This window comes from Enhydra lutris, unplaced genomic scaffold, assembly GCF_002288905.1.
Source record: "Enhydra lutris kenyoni isolate GAN:26980312 unplaced genomic scaffold, ASM228890v2 scaffoldscaffold57, whole genome shotgun sequence".
Taxonomy (NCBI): Eukaryota; Metazoa; Chordata; class Mammalia; order Carnivora; family Mustelidae; genus Enhydra; species Enhydra lutris.
The window spans coordinates 4130326-4139396 of NW_019154141.1; positions in this window are offsets into that span (position 1 = coordinate 4130326).

Below are 9071 nucleotides of genomic sequence, written 5' to 3' on the forward strand. Positions count from 1 at the left end.
CTGAGCCCAGAGCCCTATGTGGATCTCCATCTCATGACCCTTGAGAGCATGACCTGAGCCAAAATCAAGAGTCGGATGCTCAACCAACTGAGCCACCCAGGTGCCCCAAGAGGTTTTCATTTTTATAAACCTTTGAAATACTGAGGTTGTTTGCTACCACAGTCAGAACTGACTAATACCTCAAGGTATCAATGCTTCATTTGCTACTGTACTGATGTCCTCCTCATTTATGACATTCCCATCTACTATCAAAGACGATATTCTATACGCAATCACTACCCAATTTCTTTACTTCTGAAATTTTAATTTCTAGTATTTCACTCCATCAGACTACAACCCCCTGCTTCTTCAGACTCTCCATTTTTTTTTTACTTCCTTTCTCCTGCAACACACAGCCTTCAAACTGAGATCCCCCTGCCCAGATCTGTAACATCACATGCTTCATTCAATCCGTTATCTCCCTTTTCAGCCCTACTTCTTCTCCCCACCCCCCACAAAGGTTCTGGTCACCAGTACCAGTGTGTGAGTGTGTGCACGGTGGGGGTGAGGAAGGCGGTGGGCTGCCCCATACCAAGAAGCAATTCTGGGACTCCAGTACGGTATCTCACAATTCAACTTAATTCTGATGTTAATGACCCAGAGATGGCTTCAGATCTCCCAGGTTAAGGGTTCAGTCCTATAAGACTACCTCCCTGGCCTTCCATTTCAGATGCCCCTTGCAAGCCCAGGTCACCACTTGTAATGGTCACCAACTTAGAAACTCTCTGAAACCATTTCTTTCAGGGTTTTGAGGCTTCCTTACAGAGGCACAACTGATTAAATCATTGACCATTGGATATTGATTCAACCTATAGCCTCTAGCCACTCCCCAGAGGGACTGGAAGTTTCAAAACCCTCTTATCACCTGGCTGGGTCTCCAGGCAACCACCACACTCCTTCAGTGCAGTCCAAAGGTCACTTGTTAACATAACAAAAGATACCTATATGACTTTTAACACCTAGGGAATTCCAAGGGTTTTAAGAGCTCTGCTAGAAATGGGATAAAGATCAAATCTCTATTTCTTACTATAAATTACAGTATCACCTGCTGGTCTTTGAACGTGGGTCTCTTATAGCAAAACAATCATAAAAGTCAAAAGACATTGGTACATCACTAGAATCCCATTCAAGTCATTAATAACTATTATATCTGTATCTTAGGACATGTTTCCCAGGGTGAGGCCACTCAGGTTCACAGGCTTTCATAGATTGTATCAGGTTCCAAAAGCAGGAGTAATTTCAGCAATAGGGGCTTCACCTTTTTGGAGATCTGTTAGAACTGAGCTAAGAAACAATTCATCTCTTACTCTGAGCCTCTTTTGAGGTGTTAATGTAATCTTGGCGTCCCCTCTCACATTGCATAGCCCGTTTCTTCATTCCCTTACCCTCAGATACAATGTTCTCTTTTCTCCATTTATACCAAAACTTTTCCACCGTTGGAAGGGACATTAGGTTTAGCCACTGTGCTGGTCTAGAAGGCAGGCAGCAATACCATTCCAGCAAGTTCCTCCCCCTCTGTCTACTCCTGCTCACATGGTCTAACTAGAGGGCTATTTTTACCATCAGGCAATGTGGCTGAATTCACTGTTGATCCCAATCTGGCAGATGAGTGAAGGTTCATCTTGTCCCATCAGGCCCTAAGGAATTGTGGCATAAAGCTTCAAAACATAGTTTCTGGCTAGGATTCATCCCTGTTCTGACCCTTGTGATTGCAGCCCTGGCCCTGTGACCACCGCATCAAGCAAAGGGGGAGAAACAAAAGTTGAGGTGATGTGAGGAAGATTTCAGCACCTCCCTCCCCCACCAGCCTTCCCCAGGTCCTTCCCCAGGTCTTACTGGTTGGGGGGACACTCCTTTGGCCTCCCTTCATATTCATGTTGAGTGTGAGCACACACTCATGTAGGTGTGTAAGCCAGCTCCTCGTGCTTTTACCTCCCCCTCTTTTAGAAAACCAATGTTTTAATTGTCCATTCCAATTCTCTACCAAACAAGTCCTCTGAGGGAGCTCTCTCTCTCTCTGCTCCCTGTTGGACATCACCAGCTGTAAAACGTTGATCTTGATAGCCAACAGGCCCATGAAAAGATGCTCACCATCACTCATCATCAGGGACATGCAAATCAAAACTATAATAAGATATCACCTCACACCTGTCCGAATGGCTAAAATGAACACACAAGAAACAACAGGTGTTGGGGTAGTTATGGAAAAGAAAGAAAACTCATGCACTGTTGGTGGGAATGCAAGCTGGTGCAGACTCTGTGGAGAACAGTATGGAGGCTCCTCAAAAAGTTAAAAATAGAATTATATTATGATCCAGCAACTGCACCACTGAGTAACCAAAGAACAAGAGAACATTAAGGGATATATGTCCCCCTACGTTTATAGCAGTATTATTTGTAATAGCCAAAGTATGGAAGCAGCCCAAGTATCCATTGACTGATGAATGGAAAAAGAAGATGTGGTATATTATATGATTTCACTTGTAGGTGGAATTTATGAAACAAATGAATAAGGGGGAAAGAAAAAAATAAGAGAGAGAGAGAGAGAAATCAAGAAATGAAGAAATGAACTCTTAATTATAGAAAACAAACTGATGGTTACCAGAGGGGAGGGGAATGGGGGGATGGGTTCAATGGATAGTGGAGATGAAGAAGGGCAGGTGTTGTGATGAGCACAGGCTGAAACACGGAAATGTCAAGTCACTATATTATACACCTGAAATTAATACAACACTGTATGTTAATGAACTGGGATTAAAATGAAAACTTACAAATTTTAAAAATGGAGTTCATGATTGGTCGTGCCTACCTAAGGAAGACCCCACAAAAATCTCCAAGGTTGGTTTGGGAGAGCGTCCAGGTAAGCAAATGCATTCACACTGGGAGGATAATGCACTCCAACTCCACAGGGACAGAAGCTCTTGCACTTGGGACCCCAGTCTAGAGGGGACCATCACCCAGAGAATTTGTGCCTACCAGCAGCCCAGTCTCTGTTCCCACTGTGTGGGCTCAGACCATCTTACTGATTTCCATTTAGTGTGCCCCATTGACAATACCTCAAGGGGTGGCTTTCCATGCTTTCTGTTTGATACTACTGGCAAGAGAGAGGTTTCCACATCAAACAGAGTGTCCATCCCCATAATACAGTCAGGTAAAAGAGACACAACCACTTTACATAAAGCTTGTTCACTCATGCCAACTCTCCCACAAACTTTAGCCTTAATTCTATCAACCATAAATAATGCACAAATTCCTCACATCCCTCACTGTGGCCCCCATTGGTCTCCATCAACAGGTTCTGGTTGGACAACAGGAGGGAGGGTAGAAGTATTCCCTGGCCAGACATCATATCTATTCCCACAGAACATTCAGGACAAGTTGATATAACTTCAAATAATTCTCTGCTTAAACATTCCAACTTTCACAATCCCATCAACCATTAATGTTCTGACACTCTCTCCATCTCATTGTAGCATGAGTCAGGGCTCCACCAGTGAGTTCTGGTACAACTGTTTGTGGAACTTCTGTGTCAAGGAGTCCTGGAGACCTGTTTTCTTCACTCCCAGACCATTTTACCCACCCTGTGCCAAAGGCTTTGAGTCCCCGGTAAGGGGTCAGGCCAGGGAGCTTTGTCCTTTCATCCATCTTTAACATGGTTGATCTGCCCAACCACTGCCCCAAGCAAGGCATGCTCAGACACCCCATGGTAATCTGTCTTCCAGCTTTCCTAATTTCTCCAAATTGGGATAAAGGGAGCAGATTGGTTGGGGGAACTAGTAGGGGGTTGCTTCAGCTCCCCCAACCTTGGGCAGTGCTATATTAAAACCTCTGTTCTAACTTCATCAATGTCCATTTCATCCATCCCATTTCCCAACCACCATCTAAGAATGTCTATTCAAATGGGAGGAGTCCCCTGACTCCCCTCTCTCTTTCCCCTTTGTTTCCCTCTTATCAATATACACCTTATATATCTTTTTCCCTAATAACCATTTAAAAATTTCCATCTTGGGTGCCTAGGTAGCTCATTCGATCCAGCGTCTGACTCTTGATTTTAGGTCAGGTCCCAATCTCAGGGTCCTGGGATCAAGCTCCGTGGCAGGCTCTGAACTTAGGACAGAGTCTGCTTGAGATTCTTTCTCCCTCTGTGCCTCTCCCACACTCATGTTCTCTCTTAAATAAATAAATAAGATCTTACAAATGAATAAAAATAGATAAAATAAAAAATCTTCATCTTATTGGGAAGAGTCCCTTAAGGCTTCCCTCACCTCTTCTCATTCTCTTGTTAATAAACCTTAAGTTTTTATTAGCATCTGTAAAACCCAGCACAGGGAGCTGAGATAGCAAATCGGATGAAGCTTCCTGACTATTGTTCAGTTCTATGACAATCAGATTTTATGGGGTACTATGTGGAAGGAGCCCCTTACCCACAGCATTCACCATGACCTGGTAAGGGGCCCATTCAGCAGGTGAAAGTCCCTGTCATCATGAAGCCAGTCTCACATAGCTTGTATATCAGGGTGTCCAACTCAGCATTTATAGGTGGAGACAATCCCCCTTCTCAGGGTAGACAGACTCTACAGAGGCTTTATCCAGTCCACCAGGCTGGCTGTTTCCAGAGAATGATCTCCTTTGTGTCTGGATCATGTATGGCTGTCTGGGATTTCTCCCCAGTGAGCCGTGGGTCCTGTATCAATCCATATACACTCTTTAAATCAGCAGCATTCAAGGCCAAAGACAGGGCTCGTAAATTAGTCACTCTCACAATCTTCTTCAGTATCACTCTGCCCTCCCCACAGAGAACTCATGGCCCAGAATAAGCAAACCCTTCTACATCCTCAACTCTGACTTGGATATGTTCCTTCACCGCCTTCTCCATGAACCGGGAGGGCCCCCGTAGACCCTGCCTCCTTGGCAACCTTCACACTAAAGGCTGATTTTTGCTCAGACCCCAATAGTCAGGGCCTAGGGGTGAAGTGACCATGTTCTCTTTCCTCATCACCATTGTCTCTTCTAAACTCTTTCCCCTCCTTCTTCCTTGGAATGCTTCCTTGAGTTGAGTCTTACCAGAACATACCTATGCCCACTTTTGTCCTTACCATCATCTAGCAAATCCTGGCTGTTCTTTCTCTCATTTGGGGGGAGTGGTGGTGGTATTTTATTCATTTAATTCACTATTTCACTCTTTATTCCTGCTCCTGTCCCCCTATGGGTGATTTCAACATCCACATAAATAACTCACCAAAGACCCTGTCCTCTCAGTCTTCTCTCCTTTCTTCCAATAATCTTTTCCTCAGCCCCACAGTAGCACTTCCAGAGGCTCACCCTTGGTTTGGTCCTTACCAGGGACCTCATCACCTTCAGAATCTTGCTTTGAAGCATCCTGCTCCCTGACCATCACTTCTTATTTTCCAAGTTCACTTGTGTTCATCTTCTTATGCCAACTATTCTGTGTGGTCAGCTGAACATATAATTTGCTGGCCCACCTTCTTTTTTAATATATTCATGATACCTTTCTGTATTAGTTTGCTAGTGCTACCATGACAAAATACCACAGAATACCAATGGGTGACAGAAACAACAGGATTTCGTTTTCTCACAGTTCTATTGGCTAGAAGTCCTAGATCAAGTGTTGGCAGGGTGGGTTTCTCCTGAAGGCTCTCTCCTTGGCTTAGAGATGGTTGTCTTCTCCCTCAGTCTTTATGGGGTTTTCTCTGCGTATGTGTCCTTGTCCTAATCTCTTCTTATAAGAACACTAGTCCTTTTGGATTTGGGCTCATTCTAATGACCTCATTTTAACTCGATTCCTTTTTTAAAGACTTAACTCCAAATACAGTCACATTCAGAGGTATGGGGTATTTGGAGGGGATATAATTTGGCCTATAACACTCTTATCTCCTCAACTCCCACCTTATCCAGCTTAGATTCCATGGTCTGTCATTTCTATCATCTTTACAAATACCTTCAGCCCCTTGTTTCTTTATCCCTCTGCCATCATACTCATCTATCTTTTTTTTTTTTTTTTTTTAAATCCCATACCTGCATTCATGCAGCTACACAGTGCTGGAGGAAAAAATACATATAACCCTGTTTCTAAGCTTCATTTAAATTAATAACCACATTGTATACCAGCAGTAAATACTGATTGGCAATCTTTCTAAACATGCCTAGGGTGTTCTGAAACAACTGTTTCATATTTTCTCTAAGTGTCCCCACTTTCTCCTCTCACCATATTCTCAACTCCTTACCTATCTTCCTACATTCTTGACTGAGTAAACATTATTTTGAGGACTCCCTTAAAGAACCACCATAAGTCTAATGGCCTACGCATGCAGGTCTGCATGCACATTGTCCGCCATACTTCTTGGCATAATGGAGGTCTCCTAAAGCATACCTTGCCCCCAGTTTCCTGGATCCCATCTTCTCTTGCCAAATCAAGAATGAAGGTCCTTGATTTTAACCTATTTCTCTTCCATTATCATTTTTTTTCCCCTCTCTACAGGGTCATTCCAATTTAAGCACACTGAGGACATTCCATGTTTAAAAGTTTCTTTGTCAATGGGTGCCTGGGTGGCTCAGTGGTTTAAGCGTCTGGCTCTTGATTTCAACTTGGGTCATGATCTCAGGGTCATGAGATTGAGCCCAGCATCAGGCTCCATGCTGGGTATGGAGCCTGCTTAAGATTCTCTATCTCCCATGCCTTCTTCCTCTGCCCCTATGCCACTCTCTCTCTCTCTCTCTCTCTCTCTCTCTCAAATAAGTAAATAAATAAATACCTAAATAAAAGTTTCTTTATCTTTAATTCTACATCTATCCACTGCCACATTTTATCTCCCCTTCAAAATTAAATTCCTGAAAGAATTGTCCATTATGGTCTTCAGTTCCTTGTAAGCCATTCCCTCCTCAGCCCACTTGGACCAGATTTCTGTTTCCACCCCTCTACTCAGACTGCACTCCCTAAGGTGTTGCCAAATCCAGTGGTCACTTTGCTGTCTTCATTTGACTTAGACCACAGCAGGATTCAACACAGTTTACTGCCCTTTGGTGATTAAAATTCTATCTCTTCCTGGGCCTTCCGTGATTTTCCTCCTGCCTCCACTGACGGTTGTTTGGCCTCCTCTGTTGGCTTCCTCCGCCTCTGCTTCATCTTTAAGTATCTGAGTGTTCCAGGGATTAGTACTAAGCCCTCTAACTTTTCTCTTTCTATATTTTCTCCTTAAGTTATAGCTCCAGTTCCAAGCCTTTAATACTGTCCATATGCTAATTTCCAAATTTATTTCTCTAGCACTTACAGTTTTTTCTAAGCTCCAAATTCAGATATCCAGCTGCTTAATGTGTATCTACAATTATGTCTAAGAACTTCAAGCAGAACATGATTTAAACAGAATTTTTTAAAGATTTTATTTATTTATTTGACAGAGAGAAAAAGAGAGAGAGAGAGAGCAAAAGAGCAGAAGCAGGTGAAGTGGCAGGCAGAGGGAGAGGGAGAAACAGGATCCCTGCTGGGAGCCAGATGCAGGGCTCCATCCCAGGACTCTAGGATCATGACCTGAGCTGAAGACAGATGCTTAACTTAGGGCACCCAGGCACCATCAAACAGAATTCTTTACCTATAATCCTCACCCCCAGAAAACTACTTCTTGCCTTGACTTTTCCTTAGATTACTGAAATTTACTGATGGAATATCTCTCCTTTCTCACTTTTGCCCCAACATCACCCCTACAGCCCATATAGCAATCAGGGTGATCTTTTGAAACTCAGAATCCTACTTTTTTTTTTCTTTTTGCATAAAACCTCCCAAAGGCTTCCCAACACACTAAAATTTTAGTCTTAACACTCTGTATTGCCTGTACTGTCTCCCACAAATGGCCTTGACACGTATCCCTGTCTTATATCACCTGTTGCCCTCCATGACCCCATAGAGTCCCAGACATTCTAGCTTTATTTCTATTCCTTGAACATGCCAACATCTTTCCTACCTTAAGAACTTTGCACTTGTTTTCCTTCTGCTCGTAATGCTCTGCTCCAGATCTGTATATACCAGGACACATTCTGGCATTTAGATCTTGGCTCAAATACTTCCTCATCATTGATGTCTTCCTGCCCATTCCATCTCAGTTGGACCACCAATGTTCTTGAGAGTATCACCCTGAATTATTTTTGCTGTAACACTTATAATCTGAATCAGCTATTCATGTGTTTGCTTATTTCTGATCTGTTTCTTGCTCCTGAAAATGTAATTCCCTGGGCTTAAGTCAATCTCCACCATAATATAGGCACTCTATAAATGTTTGTTGAATAAACATACGAATTTGGATCCTAGGAATTTATGCTAAGAAGACAATCCAACCATTAGGATAGCTATCCTAGGACTATTCAAATAGCAAAGAACTGGAATCAATCAAAAATGACCAACAGACTAAATTGTGTGACATCCATGTAACAGAATCCTACATAAAAGAATAAAACCCAGAATCAAGTGGTAAACCCATATTTACTGACTCGGACAAATATCCACCAGACAGTGCTGAATGAAAAAAGCTTAGTAAACAAAACCCACCCATTTATGTAAAATTATGCATATGCAATATTACACATATATTATGTACTTATACACAGGTGCATGAAGTCAGATGCCTGCAGTTATATCTGGAAATATTAACAATGGTTATCTCCGAGAAATCTAGGAATAATCTTTTACTTTTCACAGTCCTCTAAATCATTTACATTTTTATATGAGCATGTATTGTGTTCATAATCAGGGAAAAAAAGACAAAAATTTCTACCCCATCTTGGACCCATCAGATAGACAACACGAGGATTTTTCCAAGTGATTTTTGAGAAAAAAAAAAAAAAAAGCAGTTATTCAGTACACTGATTCTGAAGCTCTCTATTTATTTCCATTTCATTTCCCTCCCTCCCTGCATCATCTTGTTTTTCTTATTATCAGGAATGTGGAAACACTGTTAGCATTGCGAAAAAAAAGGAAAAAAAGAAAAAAGAAAAAAAAAAGAAATCCAAAAATATTATTAGGG